This window comes from Homalodisca vitripennis, chromosome X (assembly GCF_021130785.1).
Source record: "Homalodisca vitripennis isolate AUS2020 chromosome X, UT_GWSS_2.1, whole genome shotgun sequence".
In the NCBI taxonomy this organism is placed as follows: domain Eukaryota; kingdom Metazoa; phylum Arthropoda; class Insecta; order Hemiptera; family Cicadellidae; genus Homalodisca; species Homalodisca vitripennis.
Window position 1 is genome coordinate 115,636,810 of NC_060215.1, and position 16,239 is coordinate 115,653,048.

At 34.7% G+C, this 16,239-nt stretch overlaps 1 protein-coding gene across 2 annotated transcripts in view; it reads left to right on the forward strand.

Moving 5' to 3' along the window:
* Positions 1-16,239, forward strand: part of LOC124369808 (homeotic protein antennapedia-like) — a 273,221-nt gene that overhangs the window by 78,953 nt on the left and 178,029 nt on the right. The window contains exon 1 of one of the 2 annotated variants that reach the window (XM_046827920.1): positions 830-924. The exons of the other annotated variant lie outside the window; for it this stretch is intronic. The gene's annotated coding sequence lies outside the window, so the exon portion shown is untranslated. Of the gene's footprint in view, positions 1-829; positions 925-16,239 lie in introns of those variants that run through there. 2 annotated transcript variants of the gene reach the window in all.

The window sequence follows — 16,239 nt, forward strand, 5'->3', positions numbered from 1 at the left end:
TATATGTACTGTGAAATCAATCACTTTATTTTTATTTCGTGCTTTAATTAAGTTAACTGTCAAAATTTTTTCACGCTGTACAATTAAAAGCCCACGAAACTAAGTTGAATTTTGAAAATAATTTTAGGAGACAATAACTAGTTGTAATCTTAATAAATGTAGCCTACTGTTCGTGTCAGATTTTGTTTACCATAAAACTAGAACTTTGAGCGTTAAGCTGTTTTACAACCCCAGATTATCGATGGGTATTCTTCACCATTTATAAACTTGAGGATCCAGCCAGTGGATTTTCTCACTGGATATAGGCCACTTCCCGTGAGAACGGGGCAAGGCGAGAGGTCCGAGGTCAAAGAAAAATCACCCCGCCCATATTCGGCAGTGACAAGTAGACTCAGTTGATGTAGACAAATGGATTTTTAAAACACCTCAATAGGAACACAATTAGTTTCCAGTCCACAGGTAGGTTTTGAGTGACGCCTGAGTAAAAGTCATTAATACTAATCGATCCTATCTCTTTGTGTGGAACGAAAAAATGAAATTAATTCCTCCTCGGTGGGGGGAGAGGGGTAAACCGGAGGGGACCAGCTGATGCCCACCTGGCACGGCAGATGTGAGCTCGTAAAATGGGAGATGTCTTTCTGTTCGCGAGGCCGTGCCGCTGCGGCTGTGGCGACGGGCCGCCATTTCGCCAGGGGTGAACTACCCTCCTCGAACTCTCCCCCTCCTTCCCTTTCGCCCTTCCTAGTAGCCCTTTCCTTTCGTCGGCCATCATCTCTGACCGGTTTAGGTTCGCTCGGCTCGCCTCCGACTTCAATCTTTGATTGTGCTTTGTGTTGGTCGGATCTTAATGAAGTGTGTGTTGCCTTTTTAGTTCATTTGGATATTTTCTTTTTGATGATGGAAATTGTTACTGGATTATCTCAGGTTGGAATGTGGATTTGTTATTGTTTTATTCCTCCTTCAGCCATTCAATTGTAATATTATTTGCATGCCTTTAGAACCAATCAATTAAGATTTAACTTCACTTTAAAAAAACACGTTTACCAAATACACTGATAGACTAAAGTGAATGTGTAGCAATTATATATACTGTAGTTTGTATAAGTTAATTATAGATGAACCATGTTTTATTATTGATATGCTTCATTTGTGTTTATAGCTCTTCAACTCAAAGACAATTCTATACCACAACCGCTATTATCTTTGATGTGAAACGTATTATACTTTTAAGGTTTAATTTAATGTATATACCTCAAGTTTGAATTGTATAATAATCTGGTCACTCCTTTTCTGAACTGCATTACACTCAGTAATTCACAAAATGGGCAATACATTGAATTTCTGAACCGATAATAGAATTGATATATAACACATATTGTTATTACAGTTTTAAATGAATAGTTGGCATGACGGTAATAGAGCTAGCCAAACCAAACTAAGTCAATCAATCATTGGCCATGTTGAGCGGCACTCACACTCACACTAGGCCTGATGTACAGTGTACAACATCACAGTCCGTCTGTACAACATTACATGGCACAGCCGGCTGGATGTTGACCTGGTAGACTTGATTTATCAGCCAATTGTCAACTAAACATTATTGACTTACTTGTCCAAAACACATTCCATTCTAAGACGATTGTAATATTCACTTACGCAATGCATGAATTTCCAAAAGTTTGTATGAGTTTGTTGAATAAAATAGCTTGTATTTTAATTTTATGTTATTGGTTGCACTTAGACAATATTATATTCAATAATTATTATATTGTATTGAAATTGTTAGAATTACTTCGGTACAGAACAACAAATCCAACAACTTTAATTTAATATTAAATTAATTTAAAGTTTACAATCAAATCAGCGATTTAAAGTTGTTAAATGAATTAATAATACACAATTATTCCAATTCACATGTAAACATTTAGTTTTAAATTTATTTATTTATGTTTGATTTTATAGTAATACATTACCTTTTAGTTAAATACAACAATTAGGAATTTAATACATTATGTGTGAGTCACTTGTTTACCTAACCTATGCAAATGTAAACTTTGTCGTAATATACAAATTTAATGAAATTGTATGAACTTTCTGGAATTTTTATTGAATAAATTATGTGTCTGACATCCGCTTGAATAATCTTTTATACCAAATCTGGGCATTTTACAATCTTTTATGATCCTTTATTATTTTAATACTCCGTATTAAATTTAAGCAGCCTACTCCTTTATTAATCACACGATAATTTGAAAGCTCATTTTAAAAGCTGTATTCTAGCCGAGTTTATCTTAAATGCACCTTATCTACGGTTTACTAACCAGAACGTCCAAGACATGTTCATAATCTTTTTTTGACATGCATACAAATACTATATATATATATATATATATATATATATATATATATATATATATATATATACATATATACATACTATTTATACTACTTGTAAATATTTATATATACCATAATTTATTAGATTGAATTCTTTTCGAGTAATGGAAATGACATCTATATATATCAGCATTAACCTAGAAAACAGTTTATTAAGTAAAATAAACTAAAATATTGTTATTTTAACGTTTGATAAATAATTTTTTAGTTTATTCCAAATGTATTTTAAATTTTTTTATTTCTTCTGGTCACATTTTTGACACTGACAAGTGAATTTTATATACATCATTATATCGAAAAATCTCAGGTTGTAGGAATACTGATGTAAATACATAATATACCTTAAGATAATAGGGAATTTCACTAGTTTTTGCTTTGACTTTTTGTTATGTATATTCTCTATTACGTATGAGATTACAATTTCCACACACCCGCCTTCGAGCCATCGCGGGTCCAAATCACGGCTCCTTCTTTCCTTCCACTAACGGAACCCGGAGTGAACAAAGATGGGTTTTTTGCCGGTCAGAATATTTGTCCTGAGGGCCATCATTCGGTGCAGACATGTTTGAGGAAATTCCCTCTTGTTCGGTATTACAGGTAAGAGTTTTTTTCACCACCCCGGGGTTTCAGATAATGGTCAGCGTAATTCGAAGGTCAGTTTTTTACCCCGGTTGTCAGTCTGTGATTTGTGTGGGGTGGCTGGGGCAGGGGTTCTTTTGGGTCAGTAAGACGTCCTGAACTCTTGTCAGAGCGTCACCACTGCTCATACGCACTGGATTCCTTTAACATTGCCATACTTACAATACATTCCTTGGTATGATAAAGTCAACAACAACCATTAATTGCCATTGTAGTTTTCATCAATAACACTTTATCCGAACTTTATTTTATTCAGTCTCTTTGTGGCCTACAATTATCAGCTATTATATTTTGTAATTTTGACCAATAACGCTTCATTCGGACTTTATGTTATTCAGGATTTTCTGTGTAACTTCGAGGTGGTGCTATTACATTTTTGGTTAAGTTTCTTTAATTCGGAGTCATGACCTATTAATATAACTTCCCTTAAAACGGAAAAAATATAAACACATTATCACTCTACAAGCATTTATTGGTATTCCACGTACTGTTATTGTTGTAACTTGTCCGCCATAAGAGTGCTGAGAATGTAAATAAATGTTTTCACTGTACACGTCAGATATATTGTACATTGCCCCTACAACTGTTAACCATATACTGATTTCAATTTATGAACTGGTATGATCTGATGATCTAGAAAGGACTCTACAACTTGAATGTATATTTTATTGTTACGAATAAACATTGTATTAATATAATAGTAGTCTATTACATTATGTTTTCCGTGTTGAAGACAGTTGCTTGCATGTATATGCGCTATAAACAATACTGACATTGTTATATTCTGTTCATAAGTGAATATGTTGAATGTTACATTGTCTCAGGTGTGGATACACGCCACATTTACAACCTCTGCGTTATACGCCTCACGGCTAGGTGATGCACACTCACTGAGACAGTGAGAGGCGCAGTTCAGGGGCCAAGTGTGACCCTCCCGCTGCAGCAAAGCGCCAAAACCGCCCAAGTAGCGCGCTTGTCGAAGGTCCAAAATGTAGTCATCACTGAGGATTGCGCAATTATTCTGGGGGCCGAACAAAGCTGGTCAACAGGTCTCTATATTTATGGGGCCTTTATGTCAGGAAGAGTGGTGCCCGTATAAATCTCCACAAGGTGCAACTATGCCAAAACCTCATTATGTACAGCGGTACTGTTATTTGTAACGGGCTAAAATTACCTAGCTGTACAAACTTGCATCCTGCCAACCTACATGCCAACTCACCTCTCCTTTGTCTACCTTTTATTTATCCCTTTCTCTTTGATTTCTCACTAGCATCTTGGCTCCGGGCTTCTTTGGTCAACATATGTGCACTGAACGGAGTCAGTACCGTTACCTATTAAAACAAACATTTCATTTCTTATTTACTTCTTGGAACATTCATTCAGAACTATTCTGTTATTGCATCTCGACTGTAAGTAAATAAATATAGTGTTCTTAACACGTCAGTGGAACTTTGTGCTCACGGTCTAAAACTGAATATTCAATTTCGTATATTTACATTTATTTTACATAGGGATTTTCGAGCTTTAACAGTAGCCAGTATTTAATTTGAAGATGGGGAGAGTTTTTAAAACATAATACTCAGAAAATCTTTTTGTCATGGTCCACTTTTTCAACTTCTTCTGCGCATATTTATTTACAGATTTTCCTAACTATCCCGTCAAATATTAGTACACATAACAATAAAAGTTACATTTTTAGACACAAATGTATGGACAGAATTCTGTTGTTATCAAACAGCCTTAAAATATAAAAATTACCAGTGTCTTTATTCTCAAATACAGCACTTCATTCTTCAAGAACCTCATGTACAACTCTGTTTAATGATTTAATTATTTTTATATGGCTATCACTTCTCTTTCGTATAAGTATTTACATTATATTTAAAACCTTTTTTAACAAAACAAACAAAATATCTACTGCATCTTCTGTGTTCACTATTGTGATAAAATGTACGTGCTTAAAACACATAACCATGACTGTATAAGTCATTTTATAATAAAGATTACCACGTATAATATAAACGCGTATAGAGCCTGCAACTGATTAGCCATAATTTGAAATAAATCAATGGGCTTATTTGTCGTGATGGGTCTTATCACGTTATCATTGTCATTGAGGCACTTCCCAGTCTTGTTTTCGCTTTAAATGCTCAGCTCGCGACGTGACCTCTGGAGATAAGAGGCCAAATTTTAATTGGTCTACCACAGGGCAGCCTGCCTGTCCGGCTGTCCGACGCATAGAGCCCTCTTTGTTTGCCAACAGTTGTGTCTTTTACAGTCTAAATCGAACCAACTTACGTCAATTTATAAACCAGATTTGATTCGTGTTAATAGAAGTGACGCATATTCTAATTGAGTTTCTATGTCAACTTGGTGTATTACGGAAACTGCCTTATTTTCAGTTATTTAGACCTACAATCTCCCTAAATACAGTTAATTAAATTATGGTATCCATAAAATATGTATAGCATGGATTAATGTAATTCAACCATACAATTTAAAACCTCTTAATGCTGTTAACAAATTAAACTTGATTCATAAACTGGTCCTTAAAATTTCGCGTGTGACCTAAAACAGTGTTGATAGCCCCGAAGCTTTAAAAAATAAAGTTACTAAATTTATTCCCCTCATAAAAAATTTGCTCAGATATTTTGCTCAAGAAATTCTAACCGTCGTCAATTTGATTAATAATGTACTGATGTAACACCACCAATTGCATGTTGACGTCATAAAGTGATGATAGTTTAATGATTATATTATATTTGATCCAATTACAACACTATATATATAATATATATATATAACGGGATATAAAACAGCGTATATTAATTCATTCGTTAATTATTAATTTCGAAAGTAGTATGTGAATGATCTAAAAAATATACTTGTACAATTTCAACCACAATTAAAGCAACGTAAAGTAATACAGAAGTAGAATATACTTTTGTGTACGTTTGCCGACGGCCATAACTCATACATTATTGTGGAAATGCGGAAAGAATCATAATAAAAAAGCTTCTCTACATTTGGCACAAGCTCAATGCTCTATTTATATTTGAACCGAGTGTACGCGGGCGCTGTTGCCAAGTCGGGTTGTTTTGATTTTGAATTACTTTATTCTGCGGCCTGTCTTGGTGGAGGCCTATTGATTCCAACGTACAGTACAGTCTGCCCGCTATAAAGTAGACCTCACGCTTTACTGACTAATTATTGTAAACAAGTCTGATGAATTGCTTGAAATTATAATACTAATGAATAAACGCAGTAAAATTTACAGAGGCGATTCATTTACGACTAAATTGGATTGCGTTTCCTTTTCTTGGTACTAAAGAAGGAATAACATGAGTGGAAAATCAGCAATTATATTTTAATTGCTTGCTTTTCTAGCTTTATTATCTGCCTAGTCATCACCATTTAAACCTAACGGAATTATGAATTATGTGAAAGGGCCCCGTTAAAACATATTATACTTTGTAGTAATGGTCTGATTGTTCCTTGATAAAATATTCCAAATATAAATATTACTTGTAATGCGTTGTTAATTTAAGACCACGTTATTTTATCTATGTTATACATGAATTACAACTAATTAAGTTATCTTATTACATATAGCAATGTTGTGAAATTCAAATAGTTCATCCAACATGTATCAACAAATGTTAAAAAAGGATTATTGTACTTAAAGATTCTGTATATAAAATCTTAAAATTATGGCTCTGTATTAAACCAGGTTCCAATGCCGGATACATATAAATTAATTCCTGACAGGGTATAGTTAAGTGCTTCAACCTTGTTTAGGGAACGATTTATTGCCTGGAGTGTATACTGAAATAATTTTGTTAATCTTGTATCAATACTGCATTACAATTTCATGAAGAGTTTCATTTTATTTTCAGGTATGCAGCTTGCCATAAACGTGTAAAACCAAGAAATGCGGTAAGATAACACATAAGCTTTTATAGTGAATCAGGGCTGGTTTAACTCGCACTCATTTTTATATAGCTTTTATATTGGATAAGGGCTGGATTACTCGCACTCCTTTTTATATAGTTTTATGGCTTATCAGGGCTGGTTTAACTCGCACTTATTTTTATATAGTTTTTTTGTAGTTTATAAACCACACATTATCTGGCACACATATCTTTCTTGTACTTTTTAACTAAAGTAATTGTTTCATGGAAACTTTACGTTACATATAAGAAAAAAATTATATTAAATGTATAATTTAATTATTTTACTTTATTTTCTAGTGTGTTATCAAAATAGAGCTAGACAGTATAATTAAGTTTTATTATTTCGAGAAAACTACTGGTCCTCGTAGATGTGGTGTTTATTTTATTTAATTAATTGTTTTTAAACTCACTTAAATTGTGTCACCAAATGCATGACTGGAAGATACACATATACCAATTTTATAAGTTAGCATGCCAGTATTAATATTTATTATAGTTTAAATATTTCTATATAAAGTTATAGCCTGATAACATAGCGTTATACTGATTTTAAAGACATTCCCATCGTAATATTGACATTCGGGTATGTACCATGATTGATTTATTCCCTTCATCGGAAAGGGTAAGGCTGTCGTATTGGGTAATCATTCAATCAATAATTGACTTGGTGGGGGGGGGGGTTGAGCGAAAACATTAAATCGTCATGCACCGCATTGGATCCCCAAAAACTATTTTAATTGCATAATGAAATTTAAGTTTATTGTAAAGTAGTTTTTTGTGGCACAAGGAAACTTCAGTGACTTCAAAGGTGCGCTCTGTGTTTGCAATAAAGTAACACTAGTGTGTTGAAACCTAATATTTGTGCGGCAGAGGGCTGGGATAGTACAGACCGACCCCGCTACTCTGGCGTGGCGCTGGTGGTGCACCCTAATACCACCTAATCCGACGTAATGAATTCCATGACTAATGTCCCATCGTATAATTGACCCTGTGTCTGGCCTGTCTGTCTCTCCGTCTGCGAACAGCACGGTCCTCGATTCAGGGATTCACAGTAAATAATGCAACAGAGGGTCAGGCATGCGTGGGTATCATGCTTACTCAGTTACTGTACTTCCGTTCAGATAGTAATGAACTTTATATTTTAGTGCTTCCTATAAGTCATCAATTCTACGAAAGTCTAGTATTACATTTTTCTATCATTATATTTCTAATATATTCAATTCAAAATTACGAAGAATGTTTTTACGTATTTCACTTAAACTGTACATGTCATTATAAGTCTATGCATAATTTGATAAGCATTAATATTACTTTTCCCATGTTATGCTTTAATTTGATAAAAGTATTTGTGTGAGAATGAGTAGACTGAATATAGTTTAAATATGTAGGGCCTAAACACCAAGTGTCCAAACACCTTCACTGGACTAGAAGTGTAGTATTCATTAAAGTGTATTGTTGTTACTGTGATAGAACATAATATGGTATCTTGCTTAAGTAGCGAAAACCCGTAATACTTGGCAAAAAATTATGACGTATTAATGTAATCTGGACCTTTTCTTGTTTAAGTACTACGAATATTTTTAAGAGATTGGTTAAAAATTTAAATAGGCCTACCACACTAAAAGCCCCCAAAATACCGAATGTTATGTTAATACAGTAGCCTATATATTTTTTATTATAAGTATCCTAGTTATGTCCATATATATTTCTAAATAACAGTTCTTACTAGAAACGCCAAAAAACGTAAATTAACTGGAACGCTGTTTGAGATAATTGTTAAAGAGCATAGGCTAAATCCAATTCGTACAAAAATATATTACACCGTTCCAACAAACGCTGGGCCGCTGCGGCTCAAGAAAGTTAATGAAATAACCCGACTATGCCATTCTTCATTTTTGCGATTAAAACAACAAAAACCATTGTCTTAGACGCTAAAACAGTGCCAGGAAACAAATATATTATTCATTCCAAAAACATCCCTGTTGAAGTATTGGGAACAGGGACCGGAAGCCATTATTGTGTGACGTCAAGGGGGGAGGGGGAGTGGCCACCCTTCGTTCCCCCTCCCTCGTTGGATCAGCTGTTGTTCAGTCGCCGGCCACCCTCGGTGGGGTAGAGACGGCAATGGATTCCAATATGGGGCATCTTGCTGTTTTTCTCCTTCACCTGAAACCTCCTCTTTTGTATCAATTTGTTAAAATAAGTAGTTGGTAAAAAACAATTTTTTTCAGATAAGTTTGTAAATTGATAAGTTGTTTATGAAACAAAAATGATACAATCTGTGTATTCTACCTCTACAGTAGTTCAGGTATTTTCCCATAAAAATAGCCTACATTATGATAATTGCTCTGATAAAAAATATGTATTTGATTATTAATTAAAAATATCTTACACTGTGTTTAATATCGACACACATAAATAGCTTATTTTCTTCCTAGCAATTTTAAATATTTTAAGATACAGCCCGTATTATTTTTAATTGCAATTTAATGACTAAATGTTGAGATATCTATTACTCATACCACATGCTTTCCCTTTCAATCCAAATTATTTTAGAATGCACAGTTATTGATTCGTTAAACCCTTTAGGTCCCTGCGTCTAGATCGGATTAAAACCTATGAAGATATATATGTAGAGTAAACGCAGCAGCGGGGGGGGGGAAATGTAATAATACCCGTGGATTCAACTGATGACTAAACGTCCCGACAGCATAGGAACAATAACTCATTACAAACCACATTCCGGTCATTACGCCGACAATGAGGGAAAAATTACAACGTCCTGTAACTAATCAAGAGGCACTGAATAGTTGAGCTTTTTGCTACCAGGGAGCGCGCGGCGCGGAGTGGTGTGGAGGTAACTCACGTCGGTCGTGTCGGATGCTGCGATGGCTCTGATTTAAACAGAGAAAAAATAGTTCAGTGGGTGAGTTAGGACCACCATCTTGATTTAGAGACCATCACGAAGTAGGAGGGCCGAACGCTGCTCTGTCCTGCCCGCCCCGGGCCCAAAATCTGGTACAGTCGCTTCTCCAAGGAACTCTTTGGACAGTCTCCAAACATCTAATTAATCCGCTCTCACTTTCGCTACTATTCATCCACTCTGAACCCAACAGTATAATTGATTTCACGTTGTTTTAAGTTTATGTAGTGATTTTAAAAGACTTTCATTTGTCTCTTGATATTTGCAACTTCTAGGATTTTATTTTAACATATTTTATGTAATTAAGGAAAGGATCATTAATAAAATCTTGTTTTGATTAATAGAATTTGATTGGCGTATTGCTGTAAAACAATTTTTATCATTTATTCTCCACTAGTGTAAGCAGATTGAAGTCCAAATCTAAAGATGCGAAATCATGTTTTAATTAAGCTTTTACAATTAATTACCTTCGTGGCGTTGGATACAGAGGTAAAAAATAATTAACCACTCTTAGTCTTACAAATATTTCTCGATTGTAAATAAAGAAATTTCCACATATAGTTTTAAACCTATTCTGATTTGTAATTATCTTAAATTCTTTTCAAGACAGCATAATATGTCAATTCTATGTCAATGTGTAATGTGTTATTGTAATCTTACGCGTAAATGAAAATAATTTTTCTGTCCAATTACAAAGACCAACAAAACATGTAAACAAAGTTTAAAATATAACTTCAATTACTGGTGTATTTAAAAAAAGTTCAAACAGGATGGGGGACGTTTCACTAGTAGCCTAACTTGATTTTTTTAATTTAGGTGTTATTTTGTCATACATAATTATTCTACTCCTCATGGTGTTATATTCCATAAAGGATCCGTCTGACACCTTTATGAAAAAACTGGACAAAGATATATTTCTTTATTTATAAAATAAACCAAAACATGTTTTTACATATTCATTTTCAAGCCCCAAGATGAACTTAAAGAGTCTATAATAAATTAAACAATTACGACGTATACGAAGTATCCAACTTAAACTCAATTAATTTGTATTCTTCTTCAATGTTAAAGTTAGCCAATTTGTTGCCAAAACAAAATCAGCGTAATACCGTAGTTAGATAGGCCTGTTCTGAAGAGGTAATGGTCGTTTGTCTCATCTTTGCGACATTGACCTACCGGCGTTGTCGTCACCTCTTCTGCTGCCAAAGATGTAATCTCGTGGTCCATTATCGCGGCAGATATTTTAATGGAATGGTGGGGCGACAAGTTGGTTTATGAGACTTGTGCAGCGCTGGAGGCCGGCCAATCTTGCGGCTGTCCGCATGTCCAAGGACGTGTTTGTAAATCCGTCTGTATTTTTATGTCACCTGGTACCGAGACTTCATATGGCTTGGAAGCTTCAGATAAGAGCATTTAGATAAAGTGAGATAATAGTGAGGTGTTCCAGTTAAGAGGAGATAGTAGGAAGAGGCCGCTTAAAATACAAAATATTTCTAGTTAAATGAGGAATAGGGAGGGGTTCCAGATAAGATTAGATAGTAGGGAACCTCAACTGAGAGATAACAAGCTTCCATACTGATAAGAGCTCATGTTCCAGCTACCTCTTGGCAAAAATTAGGTTACCTACGCAGTAACCTTTTAGGATATTCAGTATATCACAGAGTGATAGTACGTCTGCAGTAAACTACAAATGTGAATTATTAACATGGCTCCTAAATCTATAACCTAGATAACTAACATACAAAAGCTACGTAATATTTTTAGTTGTTGCTATATTGTTTATGCATGATAACACAGAGAGCTAATTTATTATTGATCCAATCACATTATAGTATTTAAGATATATTCTTACACAAATAGGTAGATATCGGAACATAAGTTGAAATGCGTATTTTTACAAAATAATAAGTATAAATATTTACTGTAATTTAAAGTTACAAATTGTAAAAGTTCCGCTCAGTGCTTAAAACGTTATATAATGGAAATTACAAAAATGGTATTCAATCATTTATATTTGTAAAACAATTTTCCGGAGAGTAATTAATTTAATTTCCTGTTTTTTATCGTATCTGTTGACAAAAGTAATTTGTATTTATTAATTAAATTAATTAAGTTTCTGTAAAATATTTTTGTACTCTAGCTCATATTATAACAATTAACATTTGTCGAGAGAAAGGCTGCCCGCATATGATCAATATCCCAGATCAGTGAGGCAGGTCAGTAAGGAAGTGATAATTATTACTGACTCAGGAAAGCAGTGGCACGGTGCGTAAAGAAGATGCTATCTAGCGGCGAACTGTTGCACCACAGCGGGCGCGCGGCACGCTGATAGTTCACGCGGAACCCGACAGATGCCGCGCGCCTCCCTTGTTTTGATCGTAAACCTTTCAGCCCAGACCTACTGTTTGGACGTTATGGCTCTATAATCGTAACTCCAACTACCTACCTTCTTTGTAGTTCCTTCTTTATAATGTCAACTGTTATTCCGGCATTTCTTCACCTTCTACTTTATTTACTTGTCCTAACATTGTTTCTTCACTTCAAAGCTGTTTACGCGTTGTTTGGGGTTTGCTTGCACTTTTTAATAGGACAACCACGTGTCTTTCTTAGTATTGTACAGGTTAACAGATTAATACGAAATTACACGGATTGTTATTTTACAATATAACCCACATTCTTTCACTTTAGTTTTGAAGACAATCATAACGTAAATTGAATATAAAATATATTATACTACAGTTTTAAGTCATTACTGTGAATTGTATTTATTGATCTAATTCCATTGATATAAAGCCTATCTAATATTATTATATAAATTCATTTTGGTCTTGATTGTTATTTTACTTATTGTATTGGTTATAAGGATTGACATGTCATCCTGTTTCTATTTTTATATAGCCGAAGACTATGACATAAAAAGTGAAATTTTACATATAGTTGAAATTTAAATCCCATTATGTAACTCACAGACTGAGGAAACGAAGTTTTGCCAATATGAAGTAAAATTGTATTCTACACAACCAGGTGTTACACAAGTAGTATGTTTACTACAGATAAAATTTTAACACTTACAAATGTTTTTCTCTTAAATATTTTGGAAAATAGTATGAAACCTTTTTAATATCAGTCATCTGCGCTCTTTCTCCTTTATTCGGACGAGATGTACAAAGTGATTTTAAACAAACTATGATTGTTGCACTTACAGAACTCCCATGAGCGTCTCGGATCGCTCGACCACGGCAGAAGTGAGGCAAGAGCGTTGGCGGCGGTAGCAAAAAAGTTGGCATGAATTTTTCACTATCTCGTTGTCCAGCTCTTACTTGTATAAGCTGACAAGCAATTAGGGCGTGAACGACTCTGCAGCAGTTGTTCATTAGATCCCTGGTCGAGCTGGGTGGCCTAACGTACCGCCCCCTCCCATATTTTTTGGTTTTGTTTCATCTGTCACTTCGTCTTGCTTACCCAGTCAGTCATACGATGCCGGGACTAGTTTTTGCACACTGAACCCTCCTCGGTCTGGTGGTCACTCACTCATAAGGGCCCATATTTGCATGCATTATTGCCACCGACCTGAATTGGTTATTCAGATTTTCATCCGATCCTTCTGGATCTGAGGGTAAGATAACAATTATCGTGGGTGCCTCTCTGCCCGGGTAAGTTGTTTTGCGGGGTCCACTCCTGTCTTGGACGTACACTTCATCTAATATATCTTATTTAGCTCTCCCTATTCTATCCCCTCCCAAAAGTCATGTTTGGACCACAAGAATAAATCTTTCAAAGGAAAACATAAACTGTAAAAAAAGATCTTGACACTTTTTCTAGATTAGAAGTTAGTATCTGTTCCCCGAGCAGAGAACACACATCACGAAGTTAGTCATGTCAGGAATGACCAGAGGTATAGAAAGTTAAAATCTTATCCCCTATAAGTATGAATATTGTAATTGAATGTTCAGAAGATTTTTAGGAGGAATCTCTAAATAAACGTGCTTAGTATAGATATAACTTGTATTTTCTATATTTTAGTGTAATAGAGGTTTGTATTATGTTTTAGGTCAGCATATTTTGAATTTTGGTTTTTACTTTTCGATTACTACTCAATATAAGTAAAAGAAAAATGAAAAATCTATTTCAAATTAATAAGCGCTAGGATATGTTTACACGAATTTACCCACTAAATTATTAGAATCGCAAATTATTTTCACAAATATGGCGCAGGTTGCAGATGAAATAAACGCCTACCTTAATAACCTCCTTAACCTTAACCCTCTTCAACATATACTCCGCTCTTCTTGGAATAAAGTCAAAAGCTTTGGGGGAGGAAGATGTTTGTTATATTTGCCTTGTGCCAACTCCAAATCTGGGAAGGTAATTTAAAATTTTCAAGTGTATAAACTTCTATCTTGTTTTGTATCAAATGAAGAAACAATTAAAATTGCTGCACTATTTATAAAAACAATATTTCTTAAAGTCTTACTAAACCGAGATATCTAAAAATTTTGAATTCCATACTTCTCCATCTAAGTACCAAATATACATTCTCCAAAAGCTAAGTTTGAGTACCAGAGAATCCTCCATTATAGTCTATCACTTAAGGGTACATTTTTCATTTTCTGTAGAGAAAAGTTTTTGGCTACACAATGTGCAATGTTTAACATATCTTGCTTACAACGTTGTTTAATATCTTTTACAATAAGGGATATTTTAGCTATATGTACTGGAATATTTTTAAAATAATTTTCTTGTTTTAATTAGTTTATTTCATAAGTCATGCATGGTAGTTAGTATTTAAACAGTTTCCCTACCTCCTCCTAAATATATCCTTTCCTTTTTTGAAGTAGGGGTGAAAAGAAATATTTTTTTAATTCATTTGTCATCAAATTTCCCACGATATTAAGATGAAGGTTGTTTTTATATATCTTTGGCATTTACAAACATTATATTTCTTACATAAGCAAATAAAATATTGTGAGTGGTGTTGGATTAAATACGATTTTTACCTCATAGATATCAGAACAGGAAATTAGGCTACTTTGTAATTTTTCTGTAGCATATACCTAAGCAATTGGTATACGTTGATATTTAAAATTAATATTTTTATCTGCCATTTGAGAAAGCAAAAAAAAAACAGTCATGCCTGATAAATTAACTTCAAGTAACCTATTATAACCTCCAAACCAATTCTGTTTTATTTCTTTTTATAAAGTGAAAAAGAATTAGAAATTCCTACTACCTAATTTTGTGGCAACGAGAGGAAATTTGAGATTTTATTATCTCTAAATAGTGATTTGAAAAAACGATCGTTCAAGACATGTCGTAACAGTTTTAATGTACTATAAAAACATCCCTTTAATAAAGTATACCACATTAAGAAATTATCTGCTTTACTTAAATATACATCCTCTTAAAAATTAAGACAGTACTGAGTATGGATTTCAGGGGCCACGGTATCCTTGTTTCTGACGCTGTCTCTCAAAATAACAGATAACTATCTATGGATGTTCTGTTTAGAAAGTATCTGAAGATACCATTGTGTATCTACCTTAACACAGCATACTGTAGAAGTATCTTAAAAGCAAAATGTATTTGTTGTACAACCTAGAAAATTTTGCTCAATGTCTTTTATTATATACTTAGAACCTATATATCTAATTTACTAGACCATTCATTAATAAAGAATGTAATAAAATTATGAAGGATTACATGTTAACCTGACATCTCAACAAAGTATGTATCGGTATGTGTACTGTGGTAGTCTCAACTACATCCGACCCACAAGGAACTTTCCTTCTCGATAAAAGGAACTTTACGTGTCACGGGTAGATGCAGACGCTATAACAAAACGATCGCGACGTTCACCGCCGCTCGTTACTATGAAAGCAACCGAGGTGGCAACCGAGGCCGGCCTGGGGGCCGCAGCACACACGAGCAATAGCGCATGCTCATTACCGCTGCGCATAAATCAAACAGAACAATTCGATTTGAAATGAAACGATGCCGTTGAAAGATCGAGGGTGGTGATCGCGGGGCAGCTCGAGCGGTGTCCTCGGGCCCAGACCGGGGCCGGTGTAGGAAGATGATCGATGTGCCAGCCGATGTAGACGTCAAGCCTGTATCGAGATACACAATCGATTATTCATATTGTCCGGTACCCGGGGAGAATAAGAATAAGCCGAGGGGGCATGGGCAGCGGGTCCGCGCCGACGAATGCCTCGACCCGGCCCCGGCGCACCGGCCGGCCTAAAAACAGAACTTTGGATTGTTGTGCGGCCGGAATGCTCGTTATAAATTATTAATTGGAAGATCGTCCGGAACGCTTTGACAGAGTTA